A 27,465-nucleotide genomic window follows, 5' to 3' on the forward strand; every position below is an offset into this window, starting at 1 on the left:
GAGAAAATTAGCAGCTTCTTTGTAATAATATACTATGGTTCATCACTGATGGAAATATTCTAAATAGTCCATAGTACTATGGATAAATACACTGATTAACTCATAGTGTTTCTATAAATGAAACTTGGAAATAAAAATAATGATTTTATTTAAACATACTGGATTTCCACACACGTGAATAGATCTACCAAATCTCATTTTTTTTCTATTTAATCCCTATGTGTTAAATCTATCAACTTTGAATATTTCTCTTCTTATCCTCCTTAAAGTTGTGGATACAACATTCTATTACCACTAATATATTTTCATTTAGACAGAAAATTTAAAAATTGCTCTAAGAAAATTGGTTGACTATCTAACCCTGTTATAAGGCTAGAGTGTGGTTTTCTTTATAAAATATTGTAGGGCTGGAGAGATGGCTCAGCCGTTAAAGGCTAGGCTCACAACCAGAAATATAAAATATTTTATAAATATTTACTATACATAATATGTGTTGTATATTAACTGTAGATTGATAGATAATAGACAGATGATATTCCTTAGATAACCAAAGTTTGCCTCTCTAAACTCAAGTTTCAACCCTTACTCTATTTTATTCATCATATTCATGCATCTACTAGTATATCTCTACCACCTCAGGAGGCAGAAGGCATGAAAAGAGGAGAAGGAGAAATGAGATATGTGAAAAGAAAATACAAAGAAAACATGTTTTCAACTGCAAAACATTAGTGAATGGTTATCTTAGTCTATCCTAGATTTAATTTTTTATTATCTTTGGATTTCTCAGATCAGCTAAAATTATGCTATACATGTACCCAATGAAGCATCTATTTGGGGAATGAATTAATATGTTGCTTATTTAATTTATAAATTTAGATTGTTATTGTTTAGGTTTTTATTGAACTAATTTGACATAGAATGTATTATTTGCAAACAAAAGAACAATAAAGAGAGATGTGACAAACTTGAAGCATGTAAAATATGAATTATCTTTGCCATCTTGTGTGTTCTTAGATAACATTAGCTTCTCCGTCAGAAGGTCTTCACTGGAAACATCTGTCCTGGGCCTTCTTGGTAACTCTGCACCTCCACAATTCTATGCAGTTTTCTCCTTCAGCACCAACAGCATACATCTGTGTGGGCAGCATTTAATTAACTGTTATTAATGATTGTAGCTATTGTTGCTGTTTTGAGTCTCACTAAGGCAATGCAGATGACAGCCTCAACTCTTCTGTGACCTTAAATACCTCGCTCGGGAGATTGCTTCATCATGAAGCTTTATATCATCCCCCGATGAAGTCCTGCCTTCCCATATCTGTCAAAATGTACAGCATCTCTGTGTTTGAGATTGGGAAAGAGTTCGCTTGAACTGTTGAATCAAAATTAAGCACACCTGTCCCCTGAGCCTGGGATGACCACCAACTTTGCCTCAAGTCACTCACTTTATCAGTTCTAGCTTTGTCACGCCTCTGTTTAGTTCTTATAGATTTCTCTTGAATATACTTCCTAATTTTATTTTCCAAAATCTGTATTCATGTTTAATATGCAGGTACAGTGATTTCTTGGTGAGTGAATCCAAATTATAATTATGAAAATTAAAGGGATGGGGTTAGAGTTGTATGTATACACACAGGGGATCTTCAGTGATCTCTGTCTCTTTGCTCACTTAATCAGTGATATACTTGTATGTATAACTTCCATTGCCATATTTTGAGGTAATTTTATAGGATACCTAGAAATGCCACTTTTTGATTCAATTATCTGTATTAAAATGCTACCACCAGCTTGAGTCAGATGTCTCTGCTTTTCTCCATAATAATCTTAACCTCACATGCTCCTGCCTGTGATCCCTCCTCCCTCTTTAACTGGAGTCTTAGAGCTCAACCAGTACTTGGTGGTCGATCATTGCATCTGTATGTTCTATGATGACAATTAAGGTAGTCACCAATCTGATTATAGGGAAGGTAAGTTCAGGCACCCTCTTCATTATTGCTAGGAGTCTTAGAGAGGAGTCATCCTTGTGGATTCTTTAGGATTTCCCTTGCATCAGCTTTCTCCTTAACCTCTTCATGGTTCCCTTTACTAATATATCTCTTTCATTGTTCTCCCTCTCTGTTCCTTCTTCCACTGGACCATCTCAGCACATCCTGCTTCCATTTCCCATCCTGCCGTTCTACCCCCACATCCCAGTTTAACTAGGAGATCTTAACTATCTTCCCTTCCTGGGTCCCTCCATGTGTGACCCTCTTAGGGACCTCCTTTTTTATCTAGCTTCTTTGGAGTTGTGAATTGTAGCCTGGTTATCTTTTGCTTTGCATCTAATATGCATTTAACAGTGAGTACATATCAAGTTTGTGTTTCTGGGTCTGGGTTCTTTCTAGTTCCAACTATTGCTTACAAATTTCATGATGTCATTTTTTTAAACCTCTGAGTAATACTCCATTGTGTAAATGTACCATATTTTCCTTATCCATTCTTTAGTTGAGGGGCATCTAGGTTGTTTCCAGGTTCTGGCTATTACAAACAATGCTGCTGTGATCATGGCTGAGCAAATGACTTTGTGGTATGATTGAGCATCTTTTGGGTTCATGCCCAATGGTGGTATTGCTGGCTCTTGTGGTAGGTTGATTCTCAGTTTTCTGATAAACTGTCATACTGATTTCTGGAATGGCTGTACAAGTTTGCACTCCCACCATGGGTGACTGTTGTGTGACTAGATCTGTTTGGCGAATCTCTGGCAGAACTCATCCTGGTGTATGAAATGGCTTTTTTGAGCATATTCCCCATGATGAGATATCTTGCTCAGCCTTGACACAGAGGGGTGGTGATTGGTCCTGCCTCAACTTAGTGTGCCAGACTTCATTGACTCCCCAGGGGAGGCCTTAACCTCTCTGAGGAGTGGATGGGGAGTGGGATTGGGAGACATGTGGGGGATGGGAGAAGGGGAGGGAGGGAGAACTGGGATTGGTATATAAAATGAAGAAAAAAAAAACTTTTAAAAACTAAATTAAAAATATATACTATAAAAAGGAATTTAAAAAGTACTACTTACCTTATAATTTATCTAATATATTAAAAAGTAAATACTTGCCATGATAATGTTCTCTTTTTAATTATGTAAACTGTTGTGTTGTTTATATTCATTGTCGTTGTTTTTAAAACAGATCTGGAAATGATTTCACTTCTACCTCCTATTCCCCTGCTCACTCAAATGTAAGTTTTCTTACAAAATGTTTAAATTTGCACAAGACAGCATTCTAAATCATTGCAACAATAAATTATCAGTTTGAACAACAGGGCATTAGGACATATATCATGTTCCCATTAAAGCAGAAATCTTAGTTCATCTAGCCACCCAAGAAGTTTTAATATAATTTGTTTCCTAAATTTATTATATGTGTCCCAAAGTTTTTATCAGGCATGTTTACATTATAAATAAGCCATTTTTCTTACCAAATAAAATAAATTTTTTAAATGATAGATCTCTAATAATTCATCTGAATTAAATCCTTTGCACATCTAAGATCCATTCTAGATCTATCCTGTGTTTATTGATCTCTCTTACAGAATACACACTGAATATAATATGCCAGGACTAGTGCCTAATAACAATATACCAGGAAGTGAGGTTGAGTTCCTGTGAAGGAATTCAATAAAGTATGGTTGACAAGGATTTTGTGTCAACTGGTTTTTATACCATGAGGGCAAACACTCCCTCCAAAACCTCCCATAAAGCGACTTTGACTCATGGGACAGCCTCTTAGCCTTTGCTCTCAGTTTCCTCTGTCTTCATCTGGGGAAGACACAAGAACACAAAAGCTACACTGATTATCAGGCTACAGGGAGAGACAAGAGCTTTCATTGTCCTCATAGAAGATGATTATCTGAAAGGGAATGCCTGTGTGAATCCTTGGTAGTCATATGAATTCAACCCTCACATACCACAAATCTCACAAGAAAATGATCTGGAGAGGCACGTTCAGCTTATGTATTGATCATGTATTTCCAGCTTGTTTTAGAGATAACAAATGAGGATCATTTACTCTGTTAATGCTTTCGTTGTCTGTCCTCTGCCATCCAGTTTCACAAGTAAAGCACTGTGAAATCGCAAATTGAACCTTTCTTTATTCCTTCCTTCCTTTCTTCCTTCCTTCCTTCCTTCCTTCCTTCCTTCCTTCCTCCTTCTTTCCTTCCTTCCTTCCTCCTTCCTTCCTTCCTTCCTTCCTTCCTTCCTCCCTCCCTCCCTCCCTCCCTCCCTCCCTCCCTCCTCTCTCTCTCTCTCTCTCTCTCTTTCTTTCTTTCTTTCTTTCTTTCTTTCTTTCTTTCTTTCTTGTTATTTGAGTCCTAAGACTCTGAGTGTATAGTCAGCAAATTGATGTTGAAATCTTAAAGCTAATGTTCAAGGTAGGAATAAATCATGTTACCTGTATCCAGCTACAAAGAACTAGCATTTAATCTCTCATTATTTACTGGACAAGTCTAAATTACAAGTTAATAAAGAATGCTATAACTAATATTATTTACTAGAAAAGTTAAAGGCAATAAATAATACTGTGACCTGTGTATTAGACAGTAGACCATACTGAAAATAGTTACTGGTGAACACTAAGTTAAACTAGATTTTGTTACAGAAATTTCTGAGATGGTAGAATTAGCCATGATAGAAGGGTATTGCTGACAAAAAAGTTAAAATTCATTAATTGACTAATAAAAGCACTCACAGTCATCCAATACTAATAGCTTATATGCAGAATGGGCATCTTTAGCTGCATGGTATTTATCCACTCTATTTGTCCTACTTCCATCCAGCTTCTCAATGATTTACGAGTATATTATCCAATACTGTTGTCCCATCTGCCTCAGTACCATTAACACAAATCAGCTGACTACACTACTCGATGGTTTTCTTAATAAGAGAGATTTTTATAAAACTACAAATAAATATATATGTATGGACACACAAACAACCCTACTGGACAACTTACGGGGATTATTATTTCCCTTCTTCACAACATGGAGCAGAAACTTATTGTGACTTCCTCCTTATATTACATATCGAATTTTATTACTTGTTCTTCAAGCCTACAGTTTTTAGAGATTTTTAGTAATCATTTCAAGGTTTCAGTTGTGAACTTCCTTACCAAACACAGTCATTTCCTTAGGTTTGCTTATCAAATTATCGTAAATTGCATTAAGAGAATCAGAGACTGATCTGGAGACAGAAATTCCAAGAATCATCAGGGTCATTCTGATCCCAGGAGCATGAGGAGGGGAAGCCATTCTGCACTCTTTCGGCTTCTAGTGGGAGAGAACCCATCACTCAATTCTCTCTTCATTGTTCCTCTGCTGTCTCCTCTTTTGTAGGTGTCTCTAACAGATTAACACACACTTGCATTTATCAAAATGTTTACCTTAATTACAACCAAAATGATCTTTTGTCCAAGTAAGTGAACTTGCACTGGTTCCTTGGTTTTGATGCAGTTGTCTTGGAGGGGGTGTTACATCACTGACCACATCAATAGGACACCATTGAACAATGTTTTACTTGCTCTATATCAAAGGAAAGATATTAAATTAAAACTAGTGTTACATTGGAAAAGGTCACATTAGTACTCCAGACCTTTCTCAGGGATATAATTAAAATATTTATGGAATAGACACTAAGGACTAGGATCAGGTCATGGGAAACTAGCCAACCACAAAGCCTTTTCCACTTATGAGAATCATGTGATCCACTGCAACTATCTTTGTGAAGTCTGAATTGGTTTCCTACTAGGTAGAACTGAATGTTTGTAGACACAGGATGCAAAGTTAAGGAGAATGAAAATGAAATATGAACATATATGAAAATTGTCTCCAATAAACAGATACTGTCAAGTGCACTGGGGAATTTTATAATAAAGGTTTAAGTAAACTGTAAATATGTAGACAAGCATTCATAGATTACTAACATCACATCTCTATTCTCTTTCCAGGTTTATATCTGATTTTATATGTAATATTTTTCAGTCCTAAATGCAACATGGATCAAGAATCTCTACTTAATTAAGTACCTATACTTTTGAGATAACTTTTAGCTTTGGATATTGTAATATTTTTTTCCCATTTGGTATTTTACAATTCTTAATTATACTAAGAAGCAATATTAGGATAAATGAGCCTTTGATTCTGACAAGCTGTTCCTTGGCAAATTTTTGAAGAAAAAATTACACTAACAGTAGTTTTAGACATTTCTTTTTTCTCCTTTCAGGGATGACATAAATTAAACACACATTATTTTGTTTCTTAACTTTTTCCCTCAGGGATTTCCATTTAACACTACTAATACAATTTTTTTGTGTTTATGTATAGGTATATACATATGATTTTACATATATGCAAATATGTGTATCATACAGTATTATTACTGTCAGAAATCATGTATTAGACAATTTAATTAAAATATTTTGTATCTTCTCTTCCTTTATTCATGTTATCACATTTACTTTAGATTAGCCTTTTTTCTAAATGTCCAAATTAGGAAAGATGACTGATTACACTTCTGGGCCAGAGAAACAACAAAACACATTGATCATAAGCAGTTATCAAATTGTACTTTTATAGGAGAAATGTTTTTCAGTGTACAGGTGGCACAAGAATAATCTGAGCTTGAAAACATACTAATGTGGTAAGTGATAATTTGATTAATCTTGGGAAACAGCTGGGGGTTCTGTATTCTCTACCATTTTCATGCAGCTCAGAAGCAAAACCTGATATTCAGACAGCTATTGCCTGTGTGAATAAATATTATTTCTGTCTTTGTTCAGTTCCTGCTATTACAGGGTTCTCAGAATATTGAGACTCTGCGTGAATGGCTTCGAAAAGTGTTATTTTGGCTTTTCATCCAACAGTTTCAACTAGATAATGTATGGCTGTGAGAATATCACATTAGCATTCAAATTATCCATCAAATCACTTTTTCATAGATCAAGATTTTTAACTGCCAGCAATCGTCTTGTATCTTTGGAGTGATGGACATGTTGATTTTAATGAGTAATTTAAGAAACAATCTTCTTGAGCTCATTGTGGGAGGTAATCTCATCAGCTTCCTAGCAGCTCTTATTTGATAGAGATTATTCTTGTTCCTCCAAAAATGACCAATTAAATCAATGAGATGGTGTTCAATTTCAAGTTTATTTTAAGGAGTAGCAATGAAATAAGAAGTGGTATTGAGTACTCAGTTTAAATATTAAATACTTATTATTTCATTGGTCTGCTAAATCCAAAGACTGTTGCTTTCCATGTTTCCTATCTTACAGATCCTGTATGGATAGGTTTTCTGGAAAAATGAAAAATTCTAGCCTTGTTTACATTAGGTAATCATTTCTTCTCCCAAAGTAGGATTAACACCATCTTGGTCACGTTTGCTTCAATACTCCCGTGTGAAGGGCTGAATAAACAGTACAAACATGAGCTACAGTGTCTTCTGTATCATTTAAAATAAAGCATGTGAGAATCTCTAAAGTGACTTTGAGAAGCAAGCAGGAAACACCTGCAAGTGTAGAAACCAAAGTGTCATGAAACAATATTCACGTGTAGATCCAGCTCCTTCACTGCCACCCACACCAATCATCTCCTAAGATGCAGCTCCAGTGAGGTTTCTCATTTGGATTCCAGACCCCTTGGTGTCTTGGAAGAGCTTTTTCATGTAGCCTTAATCTGTGTTTGCTTAGAACCACACATGCCTTTCCTACTAACACTGCAGAAATGACTAGGTTCTCCCCCTGCTGTTAAGTTTCCATACTTACTGAATTTTGAGATGAGCAAGCCTAATATACTTCCTAGGTTCTTTACTGTACTTATACAATATTGAGTAAATTTTAGTGAACCTAAATTTAGAGTCTGCAAGAGTGTGTCAAATTGGTTACTGAATGGAATATGAGTTAAAGCTGTTATTTAACTTTGTGTCTTAGTTTACCAACCTTTGGAGTGTGTTTAATAACATCAACTGTGTATCTTCACTATTTTGAGGCTTAGAGGTAATGAACTCTGGACCTTGAATTTATTGAAGCTGTTATTATTAGCATTACATATTATGAAGTGACAACCTGTTTTAATAGGGGAATAACTATTCATTTTTATTTTCTGTTCTATGATGTGCTTGAACTGTATAAATACTTCATTTTACCAACTGGGAAACTCTGAATATTAATCACTGCTATGCTCTTGAATTAATATGCTCTCACATTTGATTTTGAATATGAAAAAGAGAAGAAGTAGCATTTGAGGACAATAAGGTTTAGTGTCCTCTTTGGACACTGATATAGAATGGACTCTGGAGAAACAAGAAATTTTAGCCAGAAGAAAATGCAGGAATCATGAAAGCAAAATAGCATACAAGTAGTCATGGGAAGATGGGTTGTAACTCTGCTGGATTCCCTTCTGAAAAATTTAGTTCATTTAAAATTGTGTGTGTGCTTGTGTGTGTGTGTGTGTGTGTGTGTGTGTGTGTGTGTGTGTGTGTGCAGGTACCTATGGAGTTCAGAGTTCTCTGATCTCTATGAAGCACTAGCCATAAGCTAGTGTGGGTTACCTGAGTGGGTGCTGGGAATAGAACTTGAATCTTCTGTAGAGCAGTAGATACTCTTAAGCAATGAGCTGGATTACTTAACCTAGTTAGAATCAGTGGAATTATTCTAGGCTATCCCCAAGTCCTATCTAGCTACGGTCTCAAAGATCCTCCATATACCCAAATCCCCTCATTTCTTTCTTTGCTATGCCCAGCATTGACAATTGAATGTCTGAGTGGACAAGCTTCTGTCAGTTCTGATCCCAATTGCTGTACTAGTGACATGGACCTTGTAATATGCATTTCAGCATGCCTTCTCTGTCTCTGTGGGGAATTCTCCATATGTGTCCAGAAGGGACCAAGCCAGGTAGTAATGGAGGAAGACTATAATTATATGGGTACTTGGGAAGCAGCTTAACCATTCATGAACCCCTGAAAGGGGAGAGAAATAAGTGGTGACACTCTAAGGACTTTTATGTTATTAGTAATTCTGCATTTCCGCTTTGATTATGTATTCTCTGATTTATTTTTTTAAAGAATAGGTCTGTTGGTTTAATGGACCACTTTTGTTTCCAGGGGTACAAATTCAGTGACCTTCTTGGAATCTCTGTCCTTTAGACTGCTCTGCCCTGCTTATAGAGCAGAGAATTCCTGGCCTCATTGGTTCAACAGTTTTGGCATATTGATGTCTGAAATTGGTTGAAAGTGAAACAGCGGTAAGTCATAAGTTATAGAAAGCAGTTAGCATAGATCAGAGCGAGTCATAGGTAATCAATAAGACTGTGCATGTACCTTTGTGACCAATTCTGACCTCATCTTGATTTTATAATTTTGGACTCTTAATGATGTAATAATTCCCAATTAGCATACCAGGCTGAGTTCAAACTCAGGGTAAGAACATAAAATTCATAATGTTCCTTTCTTTTCTTTTTATTTTTTATTTTTTTTGAAGCTGTGATCATTAAGTGAAAGCATTTAATTTTTTTCATGCTCATGCTTTGTGAGTGACAGGAATGCCATATTTAATCACTTTTAACTCTGTAAAACACAAAGCACATCTAAGTTGGTCTTTTTTCACCATTTTTGGCATAGCAATAGGATGCTCACAATCTCTTCATACCTGTGTTGATTGTATTGAAGATACAGGAACTGAGAAGACCCTGGGAAACTCCTTTTGTTACTCTTGTGAGATGTGACAATGACAATTAACATTTTTAGTTCACCCTTTATAAGCTACTGATGCAATAGACTCAGCCTACAAGCTGCTTTTTGTTACTACAATCTGATTTTTTGTTTTTTACCTTACAAACAATTTGTCCTTCCACAGTGGGTGGAGGGGGGCAAAAACAAAACAAAATAAAACAAAACACAAAGCCTTAATTCAGAGAAAGGATATGTAAATTTGAGGCTTCAATGTCTGTATTTAGATATCGACCAAGTTTTTTATTTTGAAAGTAAATTTGATGTTGATGTCTCATTTTTCTTTTCTTTTCTATTGGTAATTGTCAAGGTATGCCCTGGTTTTGGAGATCTAACTTTGCTTGAAATTTATCAAGACAAAAATCCTATATTCACATAAAGAAAATGTATAAGTAGATACTCACATCTGCATTCAGTTTCATGGATAACAGAGTCTAGGTGACTGAGAAGACTAGCCCAAAGAAAGGCTGAATTGTCAAGTCTAAGTTAAGCAGAGCAGCCCTAAGTTTTGTTTTGTTTTGTTTTTTTTCATTGTTTGCTATTATGGGAGTTTTGATAAACATAGAAATATTTTTAAAATACTCATTAATTTTAAAATTGTATTTGACTTAAATTTTTGTTTTTCTTTTTTCAACCTTTCTGCAGATAGACCAAGAGCGATAGGATAATGAATGTTTTAAAAAGCAATAAAAAGGTCCATCAACTTCTCCAGTGTGTACTACTTACATTCCAGGCGGGCATAGGGAGACTGGGAACTTTCATATTTCTAGGAGCCATTTTTATATGATCCTGGTTCACTTTAATTGACCTTTTCTTTTATTTTTTAAACCTCAAAAGTTATTTTATTCATTTGACTTTAGTTAATGTTCAACATTTATACTGTTATTGCTATTACACATTTTTATAAGTTTTTTTTTATAATTTAATTTAATTTTACACATCAGCCATTTTCAACTTATTTAAATGAAGCTTCTGAATAGCACATAGACACTTGGTTTTATTATTGCAATTTAATTTCTACCTGCATTCCTTGGTAATTTTCTGTGATAAAATGTGATCCCATCTCTTCCATAGCTTAAAATCTTAGAGCAGAATAGAGATATCACAATAAAAAATTTCCATTGCTTGGTGAGATGAATCAGGGAGTAAAGCCACTCTAGCCATTGAGTTCAATCCCCAGAAAACACATATAGGAAAAGGAGAGTCAGCTTCTATAAGTTGTCCCATGACTTCCACAAGCATACCATGGCACACATACTCACACACACACACACACACACACACACACACACACACACACACACACACACACACACACACACACACACACACACACACACACTAAACAAATAGTTATTATAAAAATATAAAATGCTCCAGTGGTCCCTACACATAAGGAAAACATAAAAGAAAGAGGCAGGCTTCTTGTAAAGGAAGTCTGCAGTGGAGGAGGAGGAGGAGGATGAAAGAGGAATAGAGGGTAAAAACAGCTAAGCTCATTATGGAACTTGTTCTAGCTTGCTTCCCTAATGCTATAATGCAGTACTCTGCCCAAAACCCACATTGGGGAGGACAACGCTGTTGCAGCTTCCACTTTTGGGTCACTCTCCATCACCCAGGTAAGGCAGGGTAAGTACTCAAGCAATAGCAAAAGCCAAAACTATGGAGGAACAAAGCTGGCCAGCTCATTAACTGGTTCATGCTGAGATAACCTTCTCATTCATCCTAGATCCATCTGACAGAGGATGGCATTCTACACAGAGAAATGTGTCCTCTCAGTTTAATTATGAGTCAAGACAATCTCTCACAGACGTAATGAAAGGTCAGTCCCACTCGGGAAACTAGTCAATTAAGGTTCCTTCTTGCAAGGTGAGTTGGGGTGGTATCAGGTTGATGATAAATCTAGCCTGTACACTCATGTAGGAAAACACCCAGCAGTTGAAAAAAATATTCCTGAAATAGTGTACAGTTAAGTGACACTAATTATGCCAGATTTTGGAATCTGATAATTTTTTAGCAGTTTAATATGTAGAAGTAGTTTGATAATATACATTTTTAAAGTGTAGAGGAAGACAGAGATCATTTGAAAAGTTGTTGATGTAAATAAAGGACAGCTAAGCAAAATGAGTCAATAGCCAAATGAGTGATTTTATTCAAATGTACACAGTGGTAAAGAATGAACAGCCAATGAGAGAAGAACATGGATCAAATGGTTGCTTTCTCCTCATATTGCCTCATGACTATTACTCCAAACATCATTCTGACTTTTCAAACAATTTCATTCATTTCAAATAAATTAAATGCTATATGTATTGCAGTTGAGGAGACAACTCAGTTTGGCGTGTCATATGTGTCTAGGGGACACAGAGGTATTTGGACTCACAGAAATGCAGTAGGGGAACCTGGAGTGTTAAGGTCACCTTTGCAATGTGTCTGGCTAGAAACTTACCAGTACCAGATTCTCCTCCCAATCCTTCTTATAAACTTATTTTTCCATCATTCAATATATAAAACTCATCTTGTGGAAAGTGTCATGTCTTCTATATTTAGTTTGCTTTGTTCCTCAAAGATATTTAAGTACACTTTACTGTGCACAGGGGTTTGGGACAATCATCACAAAAACAGTATTCACCAAGTTGTGTTGTGTTTAAATAGGTCAAAATTAAAACACTGGGAGTCAGACTCCTGAAGTTTGAACTGACTCTGGCTGCTGAATCATGTGCTGAAGTGACTTCCTGTCTCCCACACTCATTGCTCTGCTCTTTGTGAAGGTGGCAAAGACCTGTACATATGTGCACATGTATACAGGAACACTTGTACACATGCAAACACATGTACACATATAAGTCGCCTTTATAATTACACATGTATGTACAGACATTTCTCCTTTTGCTCTGTAATTTTCAGTAAACCCATTATAAATTTAGAATATTTAACTTGAAAATACATTTTTTTTCAAGACAGGGTTTCTCTGTGTAGCTTTGCACCTTTCCTGGAACTCGTTTTGGAGACCAGGCTGGCCTTGAACTCACAAAGATCCGCCTGCCTCTGCCTCCCAAGTGCTGGGATTAAAGGCGGCGTGTGCCACCAACGCCCGGCTTGAAAATACGTTTTATAGACAATACATTAAATGTGCTACCTCACTTTAGGCTACTTCAAACATACTCAGAAAACTTACAATAGCCAACAATTGGACAAAACTATTTAAGACATATTTCAAGTTCTAATGATGTATTGAATATCTCCTGTAACATATGGAATACAGCTCTGAAAGTGGAAAGCAAAATGGTAATAACGGCACACTTTTGTAAACAGATGAATAATTGTCATTTAGGGACAGCTTGAATATGTATGTACTCAAGTACACACACACACACAGACACACACACACACACACACACACACACACACAGTTATGTAGTAGTAGGAATTGTGTTAAGCTCCTTGCTCCTCCCTCTCAACTACACTAGCATGTTGTCTTTAGAAATCACTATTTTAATTACTTTTTAAATGTTTACATATAAAGTTCCTACTAAACTGTTATCTTATTTCTCTTGTTTAAATTCATTTATACACTTCTTATTCTCCCTCATAGAATTTATAACTACATTCTTGTGAGTCAGAGGTTCTTACCCATGGGCAGTGATCTCCTTGGGGTTCAAATGATCCTTCCACAGGGGTTTCCTAAGACTATTGGAAAACACAGATATTTACATTATGATTCTTAACAAAAGCAAAATTACAGTTATGAAGTAGCAATGAAAATACATTTATGGTTTGTAATCACCACAACATGAGAAACTGTATTAAATGGTCACAGCATGAGGATGTACAGTTGAGAACCATTGTTGTTAGAAATTGCTAACACAAGTCAAGAACCTTTCTCTCACCTGTGAATTTCTTCGGGGTATATGTATTCTCTTAATGAAAGAAATGGAATACTAAACTTTCTTTCCATTCCCCCACTGTAGTATTTCCGTATGACTTTCTACACGGACCTGTTAGCCATTCCCCACTGGATCTCTCTCCTGAATTGTTTCATTTGACTCTTTATATTACAGACTCTGCTTTTGATCTTCTATTTCTTTGCACCTATCTGGGGTATAATATCTTCAGATATGAATCCCATGTATGTCTTCATGTCTTGTTAACTGACAGATGGCACAAACTAATAGAACAGTATAAGTAGGTTCCTGAGAAGGATGCTGGCTTTCTTGCCTCAGGTGAGCAATAGCTCTGGAGGGAGGAGGGCTGGGATAACAAAATTAAAGTCCACTAATGATACCTAGGATCAAAGGCTGCCATTTCCCTTTTCTGAGAAACTCGAGAGATGAAAGGTGAGTTTTTAGCAGTTTCTTGCAGGTTCATAGGTGAAAGCTGAAGAAATGGGAAGCAGGCAGCTCTCCTGTATGGCAAGAGCCTATGTGAAGAAAAAGAAAGCCACTGGGATCATTGTCTGAACTTAACATGGAGTTAGGAGTTGAGGCATGCAGGGCAGGGTGGTCTGGACAGTCCAGTTGGCTCATCCATGGGAATTCGAACGTTCCTTATTATCCAAGGCATGTGGAACGGAGTTTGGGTCACACTCTCATATATAGTTTTCAAGTAGCTGTGTCAAGTGGGAAGAAATATAACATGAAAACAGGTCAGGGGTCAGAGCCCTCAAATGTTTTTGTCTTTTGGCCTCTAATCAGGACAGAAGCAATGATAAAATCAAGGTTTCTACCCTTGAACTGACTGGCTAATGTATTCCTTCTGTTCTCATGATAAAACTCTCATGTGTTTTAGTGGCTTTATAAAGGAAAGATCATTTCACACCTACTTCATGAGTTGATCTTTCTGGGTTGTGGGGAATGGCTGCAGATTTCCAGATTCCTTCACAGAATTTTCTGCTCCTGCTAGGCAGCCATATATGACAGACTATAGAAGACATTGGCTTCCTGTAAGCCAGATGTGTGAGTTCATACTGTCTGCTTTTATGGACTTGTGTCTTGTCTTTCTTGTTGCTGCTTCCTTTTCTGTTTATTCCCACATCCACTGAACTTCAGAACTTTGGAGTTTCTACTTCATTGCAATTCGGCAACAAGTATTGTTTTAATATCCTTGATGATTCTTGGATTCTTTATGTAAACATATTATTTTGTACTTTTTATCATGAATGTGAATTACTGTGCAACTTTAGCACTTGAGACTTGGTGTTAATTATGAATTATTAGGAGTTTTCCTGTGCAAATTGAGAAACGATGACCCTACTGGCTGATGGTCAGTCATAGGATATTCTGGGCTGTAACAGCCAGAGTGACTCCCAACGTTTCTTGTTTCTTAAGCCACAAAATCATCTCCCATTGAAAGCTACTGATGCAGAGACACCATATTTAGTAATTATCCTTGCTGCTGTACTTTGCAATGGTTTCCTATGTTGTAGATAGGTTGAGTGGGTTTTCTCTTGGTTTCTTTTTTAAATTGCTGTTGAAAGGAACACCATCATTAAATTATCCTGAGAAACATAAACATTTATGCTATTATTGTAAATTATAATCCAGCTCTTAAGATTTACTGTTTGAGGTTGGAGAGATGGGACAGTGGTTAAGAGTAATGTCTGCTCTTCCAGAGGACTGGCATTCACCCCTTAGCAACCACACAATAGCTTACAACGAACTTTAATGCCATATCCTGGAGATCTTATACCTTCTTCTGGCCTACACAGGTATTCCATTTATGTGTTCTCCAGGCAGACTTGCACGCAGAGCACTCTTATACAAAAATTAAAAATATTCCTTAAAATTGATATGTTCTACAGAGTTCTCAAAGAATTATTAAAAATATTGCATTGCATTTTTTTCATTTAAAGTTTTCAAGATATCTTTATTTATACCAAGAATCCCTTCATACATTTTTTTCTATTCCCATGGGCACTTACAGTTCTAGTGCAACATTTATAATTATTTTAATTTAAAAATAATTTCATTAAATTGCTCTTTTTGAAAAGAATGACCTTGGTTCTCATAATCAACATTCTTATGCTCTTTTGTATACTGTTTAAATACATTGATTTGCTAATGTTGTTTTAGTTCACCTATTATTAGACAAATGTGTTGCTTCATTCATATGGAAATATGCATATAAGCATACTCAGTTGAGTTTATTTGTATTTGGGTAGATTCTTGAAGACTATATGATCTGTAACACTATGAATTTGAAAAGATATAAAGATGTTTTAGTCTGTTTTATCTCAGAACATATATTGTACACATATTTAGTGACTGTGCTAGAATTTAACTGAATAGAAACTGTCACTAGGCATGTAATTTGTATTCATTTCCACTGTTTTCTTTATTTTAATGACTTTTTAAATTTTAATATGTACAAAACATGAACATATATAAAGCTTTACATTTTAAAACACTTTATATTTAAAATACTTTAAAAAATTTTTAACTTGCAAATTAGGATTATTCCAAGAATCTACTTTATACAATACTTCTGCTTTCTCTACTCCCTTTGCTATTCCATTTTATTACAGTTACTCCACTTTTCTACTTTTTAAAATAACATAAGTATGGATACATTTACATGTGCTCTCCTTCTAAGTGTCCTGTTATTTATATTCCCAATCCTTTTTATATCACACATGTCAGAAATTATTCATAGCAGTCTATGGAAGTCACTTCTTTGTTGTCTTAACACTAAACTGTGTGGAGCTCTTGGTGCACTGAACAAACTGAAAAATAGAATTTCCTTTCTAAAAATAATTTTAAGCAGAAATTAGACATTATAAACATCAACAAACTAATCATCAAAACATGTGAAAAAAGAATGTCTAAATCCAAGGACTTCATGAAGTCCTTCTAAGAAGGTAGAAATAGAAAGAATTGAGTAAGGATGATGGAAGCCAAATCATGCCATCATTGCTGTGTTAACAAGGGCAAAGTTTCTCCTCCAAGTAGAGGAAATAGGAAGAATGATGAATGTTTACTAATGTGCTCATCATATTTAAAGGAAAAAGAGTTGATCAGTTTGCTTAATTGCCAATATACCCCATTAATTAAGTTTAATTTGTGAATCAAATTGACTAATTAGAAGTTTAATTATAAGAATAGATAGTATCCTTCAATATTGTCTACTATAATTATGTCAATATTTATAGCATATGATAAATAAATTGAAGTTCTGATTTAGAAATCTGCAGATGTTAAAGAAAGCGGTCATTTACAGACATTTTAAATTGTGATTGCATCAAACTGATATGCAGATCATGCTATAAAACATTTTCTCAATAATATATATTGGTAGTATAAATTGGAGTATGGGTAGCAACAAAATAAAAATGCTACTGCTTTTCCTATCTCCTAATTTCATAACATGTTATATTTATAAGGTAGATTCATTGGTGTACTAGCTATCAGCTTGTGTGAAGCTGGCAAAGCTTAACATATACACATAAATTATCAGACATGGGTTTATTATTGGTTTGGAGACAGCCAGGATAGTGATCCAGTCCACTTTGACTTATCAAAGCTACTCAGATTGCTGAGACACATCTACTCACACTGCATCAGAGGAATGATAGGAAATAGTCCACACCAGGGGCCACAGGGCATTCATATTTCTAGTGAGGAAGAGAGCCCAAGATCTTGCAGTTTGTCCTTCCTGCTTTCAGTAAACAATATTGCATTTCTGGCAGCTCTGCAGTTAACTCATGAGAACAAGTGGAAAATGGAGGTCAGCTGATTCTTTCTGAGTCCACCTAGACAGGACCAAAACACTCTGCACTGTCCACAAGTTCCTTGCCCTGATGTTAGCACTCTTTTAAGTACCATCTTCCCTCTGCTCTTGAAATACTTTTCTGGACACTTTTGATTCTATGGTCTTGCCAGAAGCACTTCAATTTTAGTCTTAAATATTTAGCTTTAAGAATTGTTTTGTTATTCTTCTTTTTTTTTTTTTTTTTCCGATTTTCGAGACAGGGTTTCTCTGTGTAGCTTTGTGCCTTTCCTGGATCTTGCTCCATAGACCAGGCTGGCCTCGAACTCACAAAGATCTGCCTGGTTCTGCCTCCGGAGTGCTGGGATTAAAGGTGTGCACCACCACCGCCCAGCTGTTTTGTTATTCTTTTAAGCATCACATCAGCAGAACACTGGTGCTTAATTATATTTCATTATAGAAAGCAAGTCGATTATTTAAAAAGTTTTCTTTACTGAAAGAGCAAGTGAAAACTTTGAACCAATATTAAATCTACATATACATGTACATAGTATAATTTACCTATATTTAGCTGTTACAAATCCATAAGCTGTGTCCCACTAGAAAAACAATAAAGAATATAAAACTTCTTGGTTGGAAAAAGTCATTTGTTTCTCAAGTATATCGAAAGACATTCAACTTCATAAGTTACCAAGGAAATGAAAATGAAACATGATATCTTGATTCATATCAAAACATTAGTATGATTCAAATGATGAGAAGACCCTCAGAAAAGGTTGGAAATTTTTCCTACAGGGCTTGATGGGATTGTGTGTGAGCAAGATAATCTAAATTGATATTTGTAAGAACGTTCTAAAATCCTGAATTCTGTTAATTTTCAGCAAATACTTATCTTAGTCAAAAGACTCGAAGCAAAAAATAACTGACATCAGAAAAAAAATACATATAAAAGGAAATAGTTAAAATTGCTCCCTATGGTCCACTTCCTGCATTTCAAAACTCATATCACTTCCATTTATGTGTTTACTGGACATAATTATCTGATTCTAATAATAGAATAGTAATGGTTTTGGATTCTGAAATTAGATTTTGAAAAACTGTGACTTCCTCTCTTTTCACACTTTTTCTCTGGCTTTCATGCTGTGTGGCTCAGATGAAGCAAGATACCAGCATTCTGCTGCTCATAGGCAAGGAACTGAAGGTAACAGCCAGCAGACAGCCAACAACTCAAGCTCTCAGCTTAATAACTCATGAAAGATAATCCTGCTGAGAATGATTAAGGAAGCATGTATGAAATCTTCCTTTTAGTTAATCTTGTAGGTGACTGGAGCCAAGGTTTTGAGTGGCACCCCAATTTGAAGAGTCCCATTCCTAGATTCCTGAGCTATATAAGAATACAAAGGATTCATACTTAGTAACACATGTAGAGTACCTGAAGCTGCTAATTTTAATGTAGGAATAGATAATTAATAAACTTGGAAAACTGATGGGTGATGTTGCTCTATATGCTGTGAATGTGTTCCTCTGATTGGTTGATAAATAAAATGCTGATTGGCCAGTAGCCACGTAGGAAGTATAGGCAGGTTAAACAGACCAGGAAAATTCTTGGAAGTGGATGGCTGAGTTAGAAGATGCTAGCCCTGTCCAGAGAGCAGCATGTAATGGTACACAAGTAAAGCCACAGACCACGTGGCAACATGTAGATTAACAGAAATAGGCTGAGTTTAAATGTAAGAGCTAGTCAATGGTAGGCCTGAGCTAATGTCCAAGCAGTTTGAAATAAAACAAGCCTCTGTATGTTCATTTGGGTCTGAGTACCTGCAGTGTCTGTGGGGCTGGGTAGGACCGGAACAAACTTCAGCTACAAAAATGATCTTGCTGTAAAATCCACTGAGGAGAACATGCTTAAGTAACAACAAGAAAAAGCATTATTTGAATTTAAGTATAAACACACACCCCCCCACACACACACACAACACATGCTTTGCAAACAGCCACAAGAACAATACTGATTATTACTATTTGTACAATAATAAAACAGTTCATTTCAAATTACTTTTCAGGTACTTTGATCTCTTATAATTTTAATAATGGATTGATTTAAGTTGCTACAGTAAAGGAAGACAAGATAGAGAAAGCAAATCTTCTGCAGTCCAGCTCAGCAGTGAGCACACATTTGGAGCTTGGTAAATCGAGGGCAATATTTTGTTGTTGTTGTATGAATTTACACAAATTCCCAGGAGTTTCTTTAGACCAGTGCAGTGTTTGAGTGCAGCTATTTCATCTGTGTCAGAACATTGTTCTGTGTTTCACATTTTAACTTTAATTTTTTTCCAGATAGAGTAAGCCAAAAGAGCATTTATATCTCAATCTAGGCAACAGTAGCAGAAACGTTTACCCAAAGAATGTCTCTCTGTGATTTACATAAGAATGAAGCACATTATCCCAAGAGGGAAATGATCCCTGTAAGCTCTGAAGATGAAAGGATGTGAAGGAAGTTCCTTGGAGGAAAGGCAACACCAGAGAGGGGTTGCTCATGTATAGCAGAAAGGGCACTTTCCAGTGCTGATTAGTGTAATATGCCAAACCTATTTCACCTTTTAGTTACATTCAGCTTCCTTAAAGGTCTATATTATGAATCATTTGGTACACTCTAAGCACACTATCTTGAGACTGTGGAAGAGACAACTTACCTTGGAGGCAATGCTTAACTTAGACAATTCATCTCTTTAATATATCTAATAATGCAGTAGTCAGCCATAATGAATTACACAGCTTTATGTATTTGTAAAACTACAGACTAATTTGTGCATGGTATTCACTCCTGTGGATTCTGTTTTTTCCAGCCTCTCTGCTTGGTGAATTCGAATGTGGCATGCCCTGAAGACATGCTGTGAAAACATAAGATGCTGCCTTGTATACGTTATTAACATAGAACCTCAAGAATTGTTTCTTTTGATGATTTCAATGAAAAATTGATTAAATTAAGAATTGAAATAAAGGAAGACAATTTAGTTCAGTGGTTACAACTTTCTGCTTCCAAGTTAGGAGCCATGGATTATTTGAAGAGGATTTGGGTTGCATTTTTTTGTTTGTTTGTTTCTTTTGGTTTTGAAATCAGACAAGGGCAAGCTATGAAGTTCATACTAGCTCTACATTTCTACTCCTCTTGCATCAGCCTCCCAAGTGCTGACATTACACAAGTTCAATACTATACCTAGGCTCTTTACAGTGCATTTAAAGCTAACACAGTAAGCGGCAGAGTGCTTGATGGGCATCAATGTTAGATGCATCTATTTACCCAACTCTGTGTATATTACACACACTCATTGTTGTACTGATTTTGTTTAGCTTCTTTTTCTGATACTTATTGAAACACCCACCAACTGCCTACCACCAAGTCACAAGCTAAAATTATCTCTTCACAAATGACTGTACTTACTTTAATTATATAGCTTAATGTGACTCTAAACATTGCAAATTGTTTTTATTCTGATTTCAAAGATTCTGTTTACGTGATATGTGTCTGACTTGATTTGTTTGTAGGGATTTCTTGGCATTGGTTTTACATTCCAGCTATGTTCTTAGGACATCGGTAAGCTGAACTGCCAAAGTTTTTTTGCCTCTAGAATAACATAGAACATTTGAAAAATGTATCTCCTATACTATTTATGTGCCTCTGTTACCAAAGCACCCTTACTTGAAACAGTGCCAGCAGCAATTTTGCACTTTCTTTTAAGATCTTCTGATAAGCACTAAATAAATTATAGGAAAGTAATGAAGGTGCCTGCTATTCTCCTTTCTACTGCGAAATCCAGTGAATGCAGGGTGTCTGTATTTGGGAAAACTCCTGATGGTCCACCTGTCTTCTCGCTGTATTTATTCCAGGGCATAAGACAAGCACACTTTTTAAAAGTATCTACCCTTGAGTCGCTTTTCTGGTGTGCAGAAGACACAACTTTTATTTTCTTTTCTTTTTTTTTTTTTTAAGCAAAGTCTATCTTTTGCAAAGATGCTTCTTAAGTACCTTATTCCTTTGACCTAAATCATAAATGAACCAGAGATCTGAGTTTGAATAGAGATGCTGCACACCAACACAAACTTTTGTTGTTTCATAAAAATCCCATTCCAGATCACCTGTCTTGAGAGACATAGAAAGGAAAGACCACCCTGCCTGCCATTGCCCTAACGCTTAAAGAGCAGGTTGTGGGAGGGATGCCTAGAAGTCATAGACACTTTCATGTACAGAGACTGCCCAGGTGGTTTGGTAAGAACACTTGATTAGGGCAGCGCACCTGGCCTCCAGTCTGAACTCTGCCATTACCTGGTTCCATCAGTTCTGCTGTCTAGGCTCGTAAGCTTTGTTCTCACAATATAAGATAAAGAAGTAGGGTAAGAGTTTAGTTTCCTTACTCTACTCTCTCCCCCCCCCCATGTGTTTAAAGCCAATACTGTTTGTCTCAGTCTTTATTTAAGAAGAAGATGCTGAGCAGCTCACGATTTTATCCGTTCTTCCTGGAAGTCAGATAAGCTTTGCAGGCTGCCTCAAGGGCCCTACCTGTGGCAGAAACTCCCTTGTGGCAGTTTCAGGTTCTTTTCAGGTTTCTGTTGGCATCCCTACAGGTTTCCCCTCCTCTCTTGGCATTGCTCTGTATTTACAGAAACTCTCAGTAGGAGTTTTATTGCCTAACAGATCACCTTTACATACTCCTGTGAGCTTAGTGAAAGCTGATACACACTCAGTATACTGATGGTCCCTCTCCCAACACACCATGCTTACCGATTTGTAAGTGCATGTCAAAAGTCACTATACCCTTGTTGCTTGGATTGTATTAGCCCTACAACCTCACTGTTTAGACAGACATAATAATGACCATGTTGTGTGCCCTGTAGTGGTATTATGGGCACTTTATTGGAAAATACATACAATTTTAAGTAGAAGATAATTCAAAATTTTGGGAAAACCTCTAGGTCTTTTATCCCACATCATATTACCCCAATAGTAATCATAACTTTACATTTTGGAAAGGATCCTAACAAAATGACTATCAAGAGCTTCAAATACCCACTGAGGATCAAGGAAAATGTCTGGCTTTACTGGGGACGTCATCAGCTTGGGTGCACAGATCTCAGTGAACATGGCAGATGTAGTGACTTTGAACATTCTCAGGAAGGATATGCTAGCCGTTCTAGTAAAACCAAAGACACTTTTAGGGAGTTATCTGTAGTTTCTGGAAGCAGGGAGTAGAATGCACTAGCAACTTCAAAGAAAATTATGCCCTTTCAAATTAGGAATTGGATAATCAGTTTTCTGACATTGTAACGAAAAAGAACTTCATATACACTGAGATGGCATGAGTATGTTATAAAACATTAAATGTTTTACAAATATTCAGAGGTTTTAAAATGTAAAATGAGAAGAGCTTGTACCTTATTAGAGGTTCACAAAAATATCAAATGTAACAGAGAAAGATATATCAGAGTTGAAAATAGTAACCTCTTCTTTTCACATTGCATCACATTTTGCAAATTATGTAGCTTGTCTTGAGAAAAACAGTTTTACCAAAACTAACCACAAAGGGAAGGAAATTCTTAGAAGATACTGTCAATGATAGGAAAGTTAGTAATGAACTTGTAGCATAATTATGATATAAACACAGCACTCATGTGTGAAATTATCAAAAAACAACTAAATCAAAAATGTATGGGAGTGAATATATGTGTGTTTCTGTTATGTTTTTTTTGTTTTGTTTTGTTTTGTTTTTTGAGACAGAGTTTCTCTGTGTAGCTTTGAATCCTTTCCTGGAACTCACTCTGTAGCTCAGGCTGGCCTCAGTTTCACAGAGATCCACCTGCATCTGCCTCTGCCTCCCAAGTGCTGGGATAAAAAGTGTGTGCTTTTTTTTTTATTTAAGTGGAGACTATATGATCCTGCAAAATCTTTATACACAGTAATGTTTTATTTTTTGATCTATAATGCATTGCTTATAATGTAGATGCACTCAGCACTCAGCTTGGTAATACTAATCAAAGTCAAACTCTCATTGGCAACATATGAAAAGCAATATTAATTAAATACATTTTAATGTGTTAGTGCTTTGGATACATGTGTACATAATTATTAGCATGTATTCATGTGTTCACATGCTTGTGGGGGATGGATATTGACACTGTAATTCCTTTTTTTTTTTTTTCTTATACAGGGTTCCTCTATGTAGCTCTAGTGCCTATCCTGGAATTCGCTCTGTAGACCAGGCTGGCCTCGACCTCATAGAGATCCTTCTGCCTCTGCCTCCAAAGTGTTGGGATTAAAGGCATGTACCACCACTGCCCAGCTTGGAATTTCTTCTTGATCTTTGAATTTCTGTTCACTTTAGAGACTGAAGCAATGTCTCTTAGCTGCATCCAGAGCTCACCAATACAGAAAGTCTGGCAAACTAGCCTGTTGAATGGAATTTCATCTCTGTCTTTGCAAAACAAGAATTAAGTTAAGTTAAGCCATCATACCTATCAGGCTTCTATGTAGGCCAAGGAGATCAGAACGCTGCTTCTCATGTGCATACATTAAGAGCTTTAGCCATTGAAACATATTTCTAGTCATATTCAAGTTTTAAATTTTCTTTTAGAAAGCATACAGTTGAAATATTTTGTCCTTTGATGATTACTGTGTGGCATCGTAAGTTGGAAAATGAATAGGTGAATGAATTAATTAATGAATACGTAAATAAGATATCAAATATTACCCCTTATCTCTTGTATTTCTCAAACAGTAATTTTCCCATGACACTTGCCTTTGATTTTGGAAGATAAAGATGAGCCTTCAAATTAGTGATCATGATTAAAACAAAGTCCCACTACACTACACAACTGAGCTATATCTTAGTTCTGTTTTTCTAATTTCAATGCTTAAACAGATAATAGTTATATTTTTCTGCGTTACCGTCTGTGGGATTGAATGAAATGTAAATTACAGTCTTTCAACACTATAAAGAAGTCAAAGCTTAATTCATTCACAGTTTTAATCACTTCAGGTGCCAAGACATTAAAAAGGAATCAAACATCTTCAAAGTGAGACAAGAAAAAGTTCAAACTTTTCCCCCCAGGGCCTAACGATTCAAAACAAGTGGAGGATAGAGAAATACTTTCCCATCACAACAGTATAGCTTGAGTCATGCTCACAACCATTTCAGGATGAGCCTGGACACATTTCTCATTTCTTATTTTTTCTTGGTTCATATGTATCTTATTTCTTTAATTTATCAAATAGCTGAGCATAGAAACATATCTGTGCCCTGGTACTTTGTCTTACCTAATTTAAAAGGCATTAATTTCTACAGAGAAAATTTTAAGCAACAACCAAGCACACCATCTTAGAATATTGTGAACTTATAAATTACTACATGGTAGATCTATGTTTGATTTTTTTTTCTAGGTTGGGAAATGGTAAGGTAGCTGCCAGCTTTTATATATTACATTTTCCCAGGTTTCTTAGACATCCTTGGAGACTCCTGTCTTATTGACAACTTACTTATTTTTCATTTTAAGGCTAGAGTTTTTTTCTAACCTAAAGTGTTCAGTAGAATAAAATGTCATAATTTCTGTCACTTGAATTGGCTAGTTACATGTTTGAGACCACCAGAATGGATAATACTCTATTACATATATGGGTAGGCTCAGTTCAAAATAATTTTTAAAAATTTAAATAAGAAACATTTTGAGCAACTACTACATGCCAGATACCCCCAAACCTCTGGGCCACAAAATGCATGACAGCCAAGGACTTGACCCTTTAACAGTCTGTGATGATTGGGAGGCAGATGTATAAAGTCAACAGTTAAAACACTGGACCATGGTGCTATTGGAGTGCATTTCTAGCTTCTTATGGACAGAGAAGTGGTAATAACTCAGGAAGATCAAAGCTCTTTGAAAATGATTTGAAAAATGAAATGTTAGAGGGACAGAATGAAAGCAGATTTTATTGAGGACCTTCTCTGTCATAAATGTTATACATGTATTGCTTTTGTTCTTAACTTTATTCATGACAAAAATATGAAGATTGTTGTGGGATAATCCTTTTGTACACTGTGAAGATGTGTCTCTGCTAAGGCACCTTCTGATTGGTTTAATAAAGAGCTGAATGACCAATAGCTAGGCAGGAGAGGATAGGTGGGACTTCTGGAGAGAGTTAGGAACGGTAGGAGGAATGTGGGGCAGGAGATTTGCCAGTGAGACATGGAAGAAGTAGGACATGTAATGAGCCATTAAGCAATGAAGCAGAAAGTATATAACTTTTATATATGTATGTATATGTATATATATATATGATATACATATATATGATATCCATATGTGTGTGCATGTGTGTGTTAATTTAAGATGATTAATTTAAGATATAAGAGCCAGCTAGGAATAAGCCTAAACTAAGACCAAGCTTTCATAATTAATAAAAAGTCTCCATGTTATTATTTGGGAGCCAACAGTCCAAAGAATGTCTAACTACAAAGATTCATGAAAACACAAAGGTCAGAGAGTTAATTTCCTCTGAGTTCCTCCTGGATCCTCTTGGTTACTTTGTTGATAATGTTTTCACATTATTTACAGAATAGATATTTTTATTACTGTTTTATAAAAACTATAATACATTATTGTTTTATGTGTATGTGAAATATATATGTAAGTGCAGACTTGAAATATGACACAGTGCAAGTGTGGTGATCTGAAGACATGTTTTTGGATTTGGTTCTGTCCTTCCATTGAGAGATCCAGGAATCAAACATAGAAGGTCAGGCTTGTGAGACAAGGACTCTGGCCCATTAACCTATCCTGATGGTCTGAGAGAACTTATTTTTGCATACAGTTAAGGAAGTTCAGTCTGAAATAAAAATAACTACTGTGATGTTTTTGAGTTGTTTCACATAATATAGGATGAAAAGAACTATCTTACATTTTAATTACAATAACTAGCTGACAATTAGAAAGAAAAGTTAAAAACTGTATTAGAGCTCTAGAAATCCCAAGTGTCACATTGAAGTAAACACAAGTATTTTATTTTTAGTGTTTCATCATTTAACCAGGTCAGGAATGTTTTTATACTATTAAAAAGTTATTTTTAAATATTTTGTGTCTATATCTACTATCATCATATTTGTTCATGCATAAGTGTACAAACCAAGGAAACTATGCTGGCTCCACGTGTGTGTGTGTGTGTGTGTGTGTGTGTGTGTGTGTGTGTGTGGTCTGAAGGCTTCAGATGAAATATCAAATTCAAGTTTTTTAGCTGATACATTCACTGTGTGGATCTGACTGGCCTGGAACCGGGATATCAGCCTATCTCTGCCTATGGAGTGTTGGAATTAAAGGTAGATGCTGCCAATGCCCAGTTAGCTCCCAATATTTTTAGCAAGGACATCAATACCCTTTTAAGGCAATTTACAGCTCCTAAACCTGGCCTTTGGAGCCACAACAGTTTCTATGGTATCCATAGATCAAGGCTGGAGTAAAATTTATATTAGACTGTGAACAATCGTTGTAGGGAATAGCACATTTTGGAGCTTTAGACCTTTTCATTTACTTACATTCTTGCCATGGTGCTCATGCAGTCTTTCTGCCCTGACAGTGGCTTTTTCCAGTGAGTTAGTGACAGGAGTGGAGATGACTGGCATCCCAGAAGCTAGGTTTCACAGCTCCAGATTGAAGTGAATGTCTGAACATTTGGCCACAGCATACACTGGTCGACTCATGCTCACAAGGCACTCTTTGTGTCCTTCTCCTCCTTCTCTTTCACAAATGGCATTACCTCATTCCTAATTATAACCACAGCATTTTTAACTCTTATCATTCTGGGTATTGCTATCTGGGTACCATTTCCCACTATTAATTCTCAAAAGTTTATCAGCCAAAAGACATTAATTTGCGGTTGAGCTGAAGCCTTCAGAACACAAAGTTGAAATCATATTGCATAAGGTGATTAAAAGTAAATAAGGTAAGGTCTTTCAATGTTATGGTTGAACCTT

At 36.0% G+C, this 27,465-nt stretch overlaps 1 long non-coding RNA gene across 1 annotated transcript; it reads right to left on the reverse strand.

Moving 5' to 3' along the window:
* Window positions 1-992: 992 nt before the first annotated feature.
* Window positions 993-27,121, reverse strand: LOC118593764. Its single transcript, XR_004946304.1, has 3 exons — window positions 27,028-27,121; window positions 13,382-13,438; window positions 993-1,133 (listed from the first exon to the last, which is right to left on the reverse strand). It is a non-coding gene; the product is annotated as an uncharacterized LOC118593764 (long non-coding RNA).
* Window positions 27,122-27,465: the final 344 nt, after the last annotated feature.

Source organism: Onychomys torridus, chromosome 12 (genome assembly GCF_903995425.1).
Source record: "Onychomys torridus chromosome 12, mOncTor1.1, whole genome shotgun sequence".
Lineage (NCBI taxonomy): Eukaryota > Metazoa > Chordata > Mammalia > Rodentia > Cricetidae > Onychomys > Onychomys torridus.